Here is a 10691-nt window from a genome sequence, read left to right on the forward strand (position 1 = left end):
GGTATTAGTCAACTCCATCCCCTGGAACAGGATTGCCCGCCCGCAGATTGATGGCTTGTTGGACAGATGTCGGTCTCCGTTTTACCTTTCACATAGCTTCCTCACTCATCATCATCCACATACACCTCATTTGCATGATGCTTCAAAAAAGTGCTGTCTTCTATGGCCTTTTCAGAGACGGACAAGTACTGAGCCCATGGAGCCGAGCGGAGAGTTGGGCAACACATCCTGCAGAGTGCTGCACTTCAGCGGCTGAGGTACACCAATGACAGATGTCTGGTACGCATCCACAGGATCTAGCGTCTCCACTGACTCCACAGAAGTGTCCAGATGTTCACTAGAAGATGAGTGAGGGTTGCTACGGAAGAAGGAAGAGGCTCGTAGGAGGGCGTGTTGTCCACGACTACCCCGCATGGGAACTCCTCTAATAAGCTTGCTTTTCGCTCGCCGCAAGAAAAACAGACCGGTTCTAGAATGCCCTGCAGTTTCCCCGTGGCCAGTCACTCAGCAACCGACCTTGTTTATCCGTCGCGCGTTTCGAAGCAACAGAAAAGCGGCGCGCAAACGGCTCGTCACATGGCATATTTTATATTTGCTGGCTTTCTGCGGAACTCGAATAAAAAGACCACGTGAAATAAAATTTGCAGAAAGCAATTTATTGCGTGTTTCTGAAGATGCTCGACAACATTGCCTATTGAAAATGCAGTCTGCATACAGTACTTAAACATTTGAGTAATTAAACATAATTAATCAGTTAGGGTTTGACTGGCTGATCAAACTTTATAGAGGATAAGGATGGATGAATGGAGCAAGTTATCTAGTGTGTTGTAGGCCATGGATCCCTTGATGACGGACGACGAAGGTCCATTCGACGGCCTTGGACTGAAATTCCGAGCCATTGCTGCACCTTCTATAGCTTACCCCAACCTTCATTAGAGGCAAGAGTTCTGCGCGAGGCTTATGGACTTTTAACGCCCTATATCATATTGCCGCATAGAAGACGACGCCAAAGATGATGACTGGGCCCCACAAGCGCGAGCCTGGAAGAGAAGGAGGTTGGAGCGCAAGACTCGTCCAGGTTGATTTATTAAACCCGTCCTATCTTTGGGGTCCTCCTTGGCGTTCAATCGAGACGTGACACTGGTGGAGCGCGCTGGGGTATGCATAAGACTCCTTCCGGCAGTCCACAGCTAATCCCAGACATCGACACGCCTGTACATCGCGCTAGCCGCCGCCTTCTAGGCCTAGCCCCGGAGTACAACCATCTTCCAAGCTACTCTTCAAACGACCAAGTCCATCAGGTCTCCAAAGCCATGGCACATCCCAACCCTACGCCAGTGACTCTTCAGAACACCAAGGTGCCAGAGTGCTTTCGCGGGGAAGCGTTTGAAAATGTCGAGGACTGGCTTGACCAGTTTGAGCGAGTGGCCAAGATTAATCAGTGGAGCGAAGATCACAAGCTTTGCAGTGTTTAATTTGCCCTTCAGGATAATGCTAGAACGTGGTTTGAAAACCACGAGGCCAGCTTATCCACATGGAACGACTTCCGCCGCCAGCTTGTAGACACCTTTGCGAGAACTGATCGACGCGACAATGCGCTGCGCCTGCTTGAAGTGCGTGTCCAGAAGCCGAATGAGAGCGTGGCTATGTTTGCGGAAGACATGGCTCGCCTTTTTCGCCGTGCCGACCCTGATATGAGTGAGCCAAAGAAGTTACGGCATCTCATGCACGGTGTCAAAGAACAGGTGTTTGCCGGCTTAGTACGCAACCCACCTAAAACCGTGAGTGAGTTCATTAAGGACGCTACGGCTATAGAGCGAGCCCTCCAAGATCGGTGCCGCCAGTACAACCGACCAGCCAGCTGTGCCCCGACGACTGCGGCGGCGCTGACTGCAACAGATCAGACCACTCTTCGAAACATGATTAGAGAAATTGTCCTTGAGGAGTTGCAGCGAATTTCGGTTACGAAAGCTCAGTCGTCAGAGGCCCTCGTGCAGGCTGTAAGGAATGAAATTCGGTGCTCCCTAACACCGTCTGCCCAGTGCAACGAGTTTCATCCAGTCGACAACGCGGCAGTCATTTCCGAACCACCATACCGCGTTCCACAACCGGTCAACTACCCGGCCAACATTCCTACACCTTATCACGAGCCGCAATCTGAGAGCTACGCCGCGGTCCTACGTCGCCCGCCTCCAGACCACGCCTCACCGAGCGCACCAAGCCGTCAGGAGACGCGATTCTTCCAGGGGCCTCAGTGGGCGCCTTCCAGGTGCTCTCAACTACGCCGAACGGACAGGTGGCGCAGTTATGACAGCCGGCCACTCTGTTTCTACTGCGGACAACCTGGCCACGTATATCGGTACTGCCGTTACCGCGAAGAGGGGCAGGCCTTTCCGTCTGCTTCTGCTCGCCGCCGCTTCGACGCTGACACTGCCCAAACCGACGACGGCCTTCCGGTCAGCAGGGAAACCGAATCCCCGGGCTTCCGCCGCCGCTCCTCCCCATCGCCACAGCGTTATTCTCCGCCGATGCGTCGTGGCAATGCTGACGTTGGCGGACGGCGGTCCCCTAGCCCTCACCGGGGAAACTAACAGCCGCAACCTCACGAGGGGAGGTTGCACACAGTCTAAAAGTGTCAAAACCCTCACCACCGCCGCAACAGCCGACAGCCCGTGCTTCTGACGCTGCCGTTAGTATTGACATTGCCGCACTACCGCCGAAAATGCCGCCTACATTACCACCGAAAATGCCGCATCAGATGAGCAGCCCCGACGACGAAGCTGATACCGCTGACCTTGCCGCACTTCCGCCGAAAATGCCGAAAGAGACGAGCAACCCAGATAACGTTGTTAGCGCTGACCTCGCCGTTTCCATTGATGGGCTGGAGGTACATGCTCTGGTGGATACCGGGGCGGATTTTTCAATTATTAGCCAGAAACTAGCTGACACGCTGCGCAAAGTAAAAACCGAATGGACTGGGCCAGTAATAAGAAGTGCTGGGGGCCAGCTACTGGCACCGACAGGGAAGTGCACTGCCCGGATAGGAATAGGAAACGCGGTGTTTGTTGGCAGCTTCGTTATTCTCCCTGACTGTTGCAAAGATCTCATCTTGGGCATGGACTTTCTGCGTCTTCATGGGGCTGTAATCAGCATTCGTGACAGCGTCGTTGCCTTCACCAACAATCATGAAGACCTTGGTTGTGCGGAAGTACCACTGATGCCCTTACGCGTCGCCAATGAGACAGTGACATTACCTCCGCGATCATGCTCTCTTGTTGAAGTGAAGTGCGACATGGCGCATACCGGCGATGGTATCGCCGAAAGGGCAGTCGCCCTGGTACTAAGCCGAGGTGTTTCTATAGCTCGAGGGCTAGTCAACTTGACCAATGGACAGACCGAAGTGCTGCTGACAAACTTCAGCGACGAGCGTCAGCAAATTCCGAAAGGCACAACTGTGGCCTTTTTCGACAGCATCCCAAAGGCGCAGCACTGCTTCTCACTGCAACAGGAAGGATCAATGTGCAAGAGGCCCGTAACCATCGTCGATGTGAGTAAAAATTTGTCTTCTTCAGAACGGGACCGTCTTTTGGATCTCATAGATCAATTTCGAGACTGCGTTGCTTCCGAATCGCGGATCGGCCAAACGCCTTTGACAAAACATCGAATTATCACGGATGACTCGATTCGCCCGATTCGACAAAATCCTTACCGTGTAGCTCCGAAAGAACGTGCAGCCATTCAGCGCCAGGTGGCCGAAATGCTTAGAGACGACGTTATCCAGCCGTCACAGAGCCCCTGGGCTTCCCCCGTGGTACTTGTTAAAAAGAAGGACGGCAGCTTACGATTTTGCATAGATTACCGCAAGTTCAACCAAGTAACTAAAAAAGACGTGTACCCTCTTCCTCGCATCGACGATTCCCTTGATCGCCTACGAAATGCACGTTACTTTTCATCAATGGACTTGAAAAGTGGATATTGGCAGATAGAAGTAGACGAGAGAGATCGGGAGAAGACAGCATTCGTCACTCCCGATGGATTGTACGAGTTTAAGGTCCTTCCGTTCGGTTTATGCTCAGCACCAGCAACATTTCAGAGGTTGATGGATACTGTGCTCTCGGGACTTAAGTGGCAAACATGCCTGGTGTATCTTGACGACGTGATTGTGTTTTCGGCCACATTTGAAGAGCATCTACGCCGTCTGCTAGCTGTATTTCAGGCCATACGATCTGCGGGCGTCACACTAAAACCCGAGAAGTGCCACTTCGGGTACGAGGAGCTGCAATTCTTAGGTCACGTCGTTAGCCAAGAAGGTGTCCGGCCTGATCCTGAAAAGCTCTCCGCAGTCGCCAAGTTCCCGACACCTACGGACAAAAAGACATTGCGGCGTTTCCTGGGTCTTTGCGCCTATTACCGCCGGTTTATTGCTGGTTTCTCACGAATTGCCTGGCCATTAACTTCGCTGACGCGTGACAATGCTGTCTTTCACTGGGGTGAAGAACAGGAACAAGCGTTTAATGAGCTGCGGAGACGTTTACAGACACCACCTGTCCTGGCGCACTTTGATGACGACGCCCCTACACTGCTTCATACGGATGCCAGCAACGTGGGCTTAGGTGCTGTGCTGGTGCAGCGCCAGGGTGGTGTGGAAAAAGTAACTGCTTACGCCAGCAGGACCCTATCTAAAGCAGAAGCGAACTACTCGGCAACCGAAAAAGAATGCCTTGCAGTGGTATGGGCGGTTATGAAGTTCCGCCCTTATTTGTACGCTCGCCCCTTTCAAGTCGTTAGCGACCATCACTCGCTCTGTTGGCTGACGAATCTAAAGGACCCTTCAGGGATACTCGCGCGTTGGAGCCTTCGATTACAAGAATTCGACATGGCAGTTATTTACAAATCTGGAAAAAAGCACGCGGATGCTGACTGCCTTTCGCGAGCGCCGGTCGAACCTTTCACTATGACCGATGAAGACACTGCATTTTTAGGTGTCATAGATGACGCAACGCTTTCCCAACAGCAGCGAGAAGACCAGGAATTGCTCCCTCTTATTGATTTCTTGGAAAAACGAACTACCGTTGTGCCTAAGATTTTCACCCGAGTAATCTCTTCATTCTTTATTCGCAACAACGTGCTTTACAAGAAGAACTTCCGCCCTGGGGGAAACAGTCATCTACTCGTCGTCCCATCTGTTCTCCGCAGTGAAGTTCTGCAAGCGTGTCACGACGAGCCAACCGCCGGTCACCTAGGCTACACCCGCACGTTGGCTAGAGTCCAGCACGGATACTACTGGCCAAAACTGCCTGCGACAGTGAAACACTATGTACGTACGTGCATAGACTGCCAGCGCCGTAAGTCACCCCCTGTAAAGCCAGCTGGCCTACTCCATCCTCTTCAAGTGCCAACAACACCTTTTAAGCAAATCAGCATGAACCTCCTGGGACCATTTCCGACGTCGACAGCCGGAAATAAATGGATAATTGTCGCCACCGATTATCTAACCCGCTACGCGGAGACCAAGGCTCTGCCAAGGGGTACCGCCGCCGAAGCAGCTCGGTTCTTCGTGGAGAACATTGTCCTGAGGCATGGCGCTCCGGCGCTCATTATAACTGACCGAGGAACTGCATTTATGGCCGAACTTTTGGAGACCGTTCTCCGCCTCAGTGGTACCAGTCACCGTAAAACTACAGCCTATCACCCCCAAACCAATGGGTTGACGGAACGCCTCAATAAAACCATTGCAGACATGCTTTGCATGTACGTTGACGTGAACCACAAGAATTGGGACGAAATTCTTCCCTACGTCACGTTCGCCTACAATACGGCACGCCAAGACACCACTCGTATGACACCATTCAGCCTCCTTCACGGGCGACCAGTAACAACTATGCTGGATGCAATGTTGCTCCCGAATGCCGACACCGACGATCTCGATCAGGACGCCGAGGAAATCGCTCAGCGTGCAGAGGAAGCCCGCCAACTAGCGCGTGTGCGGATCAAGAATCAGCAAGAGCATGATGCACGACGCTACAATCATAGACGCCGACATGTCATGTACGAACCTGGCGACAAAGTGTGGGTCTGGACGCCTATTCGCCGCCGTGGACTCTCCGAAAAACTATTGCGGCGATATTTCGGGCCATATGTTGTTCAGCGACGTTTAACCGACGTCACTTATGAGGTGGTGCCAGACGGGGTGTCGACCTCAAAGCGACGCCAGCAACAAGCCGACGTCGTCCACGTTGTACGCATGAAGCCGTACAACTCGGACTGACCTTGACCCCCTACTCCCTTTTATGCTCATCGGGACGATGCTTCCTGAGGAGGGGGGCAAATGCCGCATAGAAGACGACGCCAAAGATGATGACTGGGCCCCACAAGCGCGAGCCTGGAAGAGAAGGAAGTTGGAGCGCAAGACTCGTCCAGGTTGATTTATTAAACCCGTCCTATCTTTGGGGTCCTCCTTGGCGTTCAATCGAGACGTGACAATATGAATGAAGTTTCATTTCTCACCCCAAAAGCGGCAAAGATGTTCATATCTTTATTTACGACCCATGTAGCACAAAGTGAGCTATGAAGTGACGGGCCCGGTGAGTCCGATGTGGGCAATGCGGGCCATCCCCCGTGGGCTCAATGCAGGTGCTGCAGCAGTAGCCAACGTACATCAGAAGCGGGATGCCGAAACGCCCCGATGGGACCCATCAGGCCGATGTGGCCAGCCGCATAAGGGCAGCCTTACAAGGACTGCCCACATTCCACCCGCACTGACAAATGCGCACGTCCAACCAACTTCCCGCCTAGCTTCGGACAATTTTGGGCAGCCGCTCTGGATGAAGGCTTATTTATGATTTCGGCCAGCCCATCTCATGATGACATGAGACCAACGCAGGTTCTACAGGGGCAACTCCAACCTGGATTTGCCCATATTATTTCCATAACTTGCAGATGCAGACAATTGATGGGCTGCCCTAATCCAAGATCTCCCACGTAATATTTATGGCCATAAGTATGTGCTTATTTCATGCAATTTCTAGCTGCTGAAATCTCACAATGAAATTTCACAATATTTTCGTATGATCAATACAATTCAATGACTTCATATTCGACCTTGTTCAGGCAGGGAAGTTGTGTGTTCTGATTCCTAATGTTTTACGGGTAGTTGCAGGCTGTCCAGGACGACCACTTAAGAAGCAACAATTATGTGTGTGTATGGTCCAGTCGTTTTAGTGTAATTTACATGAGCGCGAAAATAAAAGGAATAAAATTTTTCTAACCAAATAGAGATGCTTACAATAGTACAAATAGTCTATAATAGTAATTTAGGGAAACGTCTAATTCAAATAAAGCAGGCATGCAGAGTATGCGTGCACAATGGTCCGAAGACACTCCAGTGGATTCGACCCCACTACGGCCAATGTAAGACCCACAGCTGCGTGATTTGGTAGCCCCATTTGAACTTGCGCTATTTTTGCGAAAAGAGCACGCGTTTAGGTTGCGTCAGCCCTCATTCTTAAGAATTCTGACGAACGCAGTTAACATGCGGGCGTGTGAGTTTTTATACCCGCCAACTCCGATTTCGGACCTAAGGCGGTTCTGTATGGGCAGCCCCAGTTGAGCTGGCTGTTGTTTTTATTAGTAAAAAAGACTAGCGCATTTAACAAGGACACAGACACAGAAGAAGACAAGACGAGCGCTATAAATGCGCTAGTCTTTTTAATAATGATGACACACCAACTAACCCAGCTGTCTGCTTGATTGTTGTTTTTAACGCCGTGTTTTGATATGTAGTGTGTGTTGCGGAGTTTCCTCACCTGTAGCTGTCTCTATATAACCTGCTTGGGGTTTGATCAGCGCTTTATGGGATGGTAAGAGTGTGCATCTGACTGCTTTGTAATGTGCAGTAATGTACGGTGAGTTCTTGATAGGATATACGTGATTCCCCGAAGGGCTCCGATTGCTGATTTTGCGCCACCGCTACGCCGGCTAATTCTCTAATTTGCTGGCGGACAGCCTCCTTTACCTGATTCCTGCATGAGCTGGGGTTCGTATCAGTACTGAGGGATCAGAGACTTCTTTCTCACCTGCTCGTTAAGCTTGTCGTATAGTTGTTACCAATTCTGACGAGCAAGGTTAATGTCATTATCTTAAATTTTCTTCTAAAGCCTTGCAATGCCCGATAGAGCTTCCGATTGATTTTCGGCTCTTTCTTTTGCTTAATGAGCGCATGTCTGGTTTCCCACATGATCACTAGCCTAGAGTGTAAGATGGTTGGCTCCCCTTCCGTTTCTAAGCTAGTGCGCTTAAATGTCCCTTGATATGTTACTTGCGGTAATATTCTAATGCAAAATCCATAGAGGTTATCTCTGAGAGTATTCGAGTCATACTTGAAAGCTGGCTTGGAGCCTATAATTTACAAATATTTTTTAAGTGGTTCCTGGTGACCGCTCGCCACCGATTTGGCCGACACACATCCTCGCGCGCACAGTGCGCAAACCTCCTCTATAGCGTCATTGGGCTTACTGGAGACGTCCGCTCATTCGACGCTTTCAAGTTACGTGAGCGGGATGGGGCGTGTTGAGGAGCCGTCAAGGCCTGTTTTCTCTCTCTCTCTCTTGTGATCCGGCGTGGGCTAAGTTATCGCCCTATGTTCGGTGCCAATGGAGGTAGCTTAAATATTTTCACGTTGTGGAGACGATTGATGGCGTACCTATTTCTCTTGCGCGTTTTCTAACCTTAGTCAACTTTTCATGGGCTCTTTAATGGGGCCCTTTTGTGTATGTATAATCAAGAAAATAAATAGCATGCCTCTGACAAATGGTAGCTATCAGTTGACATGGCCGGGCATTAAATGGTCGCCAGTTGTTTGACGCCATGAAGTCATAAGCATGGTCGAATTTTCAGGAGCTGGGCAGCACATTTGAGATGAGAATCGGACCCACCGGCACATGGGTCATGAGTAAGATGTGCACGTTACTTCCAGATCATGCAGATATCTTTTTACAGCTTAGTTTAAATCGGGGATTTATATCTGTCACTCCTGCAAACTTGGACAGTATACAACACGGTCCTCCTTAAAATGCAAGCATCTGACATGCACTAAATGGCAGTTAATGTAATCATATAGTCGGATAACTAATCATTCACCCGTAGCATGACTGCCCACTCCTTTAAACGATTTAAGGTTCAGGGTTCGTACAGACATTACGCATAGTTACAAGTCATAGCCATTCTCATGACTTAGTAGTTATGGAACGTATCACGACTAAGCACCTTCCAAAGAAATGCAATGTTTTAGCATTCTCACACGTAAAATGTCTTAAATGTCTCTAGTCACCCTTTTTTCAAAGTTACATTTTCTGACTGGCCGTGCGCCAGCGAGACTCGTGGATTTGTGTTAGAACTGTAGCAACCAATCAATATTGTCACGTGGTGATGGCAAAGCCGTGGGCCACAAAGGAAACACGGGTGCGGCACTGAAAACAGCTATTTGTTGGACTGACTTGTGCCCGCAAAGAACTAAGTAACGCGTCGGTGGCGAAGACTGAAAAATTGTTCGCTGATAGTTGAACTACTCATTCCCGCTGCATTCGTCAGCGCTCAATTTAAACTAAGCGGTGGAGTGGCGCAAGGACGCGATCATAGGAAAAAAGAGAGAAAGAGCGCCATTCTCTCTTTTCTTGCCTGTGATCGCGTCCTTTTGCCGTTCCATTGCTTAGTAGTATGAACCAAATAATCCTAAAGCAAGTACTTCTATAGCTCAATTCAAAGTCTCATAATGATTCATAGCCATTGATGTGCCCCGCAAGCTGACTTTTCTGAGAGTCGCATCGCATGTTTGCGAAGCAGGGTTCTTGTCAGAATTTTGTCAGTTAATTCGCAAGATGACCTTTATTTGCTCTTTGACGATAAGCATAGTTACTCGCGTTCTCATCATAAAACCATGTTACTGGAGCAATGTATGAGTCGATAAGTAACGCGAAGATAAAGTGCGCATTAAGTTGTCATGAATGTTGTTCAGGAACGGGCACTTCAAACTTTCAAATAAATTCACTACTTTTCTCTGCTTTCTTGACCTCTTAAGTGCTGTTTTAGGCGCTTTTCTGACTTTCACTACTTTTGCTGAGGTCTGCGTTTGGTCACGATACGTAATTTATTCTTTATGACTTTGAATGCTGAGATCCCCGTTGCGAATACACGGGCTTGCTACACACGTGGGAGGCAAGAAAATGTTAATTATACCGTTTGATAATGGGCACAAAAGCATCTGCTTCAAAATTCATCGGCTAAGCGATCTTGCAACAACCGACATTACTGTACTTAAAAATTCCTTGCATCTATTTAATTCGTACTATAGCGCCTTTGTTATCAGTTCGTCCAGATGGAAATATAATGCGTTTTGTTCAAAAGCTTTCGCGTGGGGCACAAAGAAAATACTGTGTTCAGGCTTGCAACTGCCGTTATCAGCTTTACGATGGACACGCATATTCAATTAAGCACTTTTATTAGCCACCCAGAAGTTTCAATTATTTACAGCGTTTTATAAAACCTCATTGTATTTTTATTTCTTGCGAAGCCACCAGGTCTTGGTGCCTCTAAAAGAAAAACGCGAGCTATTTTTCTTACAAGGATAGAAAACGTGGCTTAAGTGCTTATCCGATTATAAGTATTTTATAAATTCATATATTCATCACTGGATA

The sequence above is a fragment of the Amblyomma maculatum genome, chromosome 2 (assembly GCF_055883805.1).
Source record: "Amblyomma maculatum isolate TAMU_Amacu chromosome 2, ASM5588380v1, whole genome shotgun sequence".
NCBI lineage: Eukaryota > Metazoa > Arthropoda > Arachnida > Ixodida > Ixodidae > Amblyomma > Amblyomma maculatum.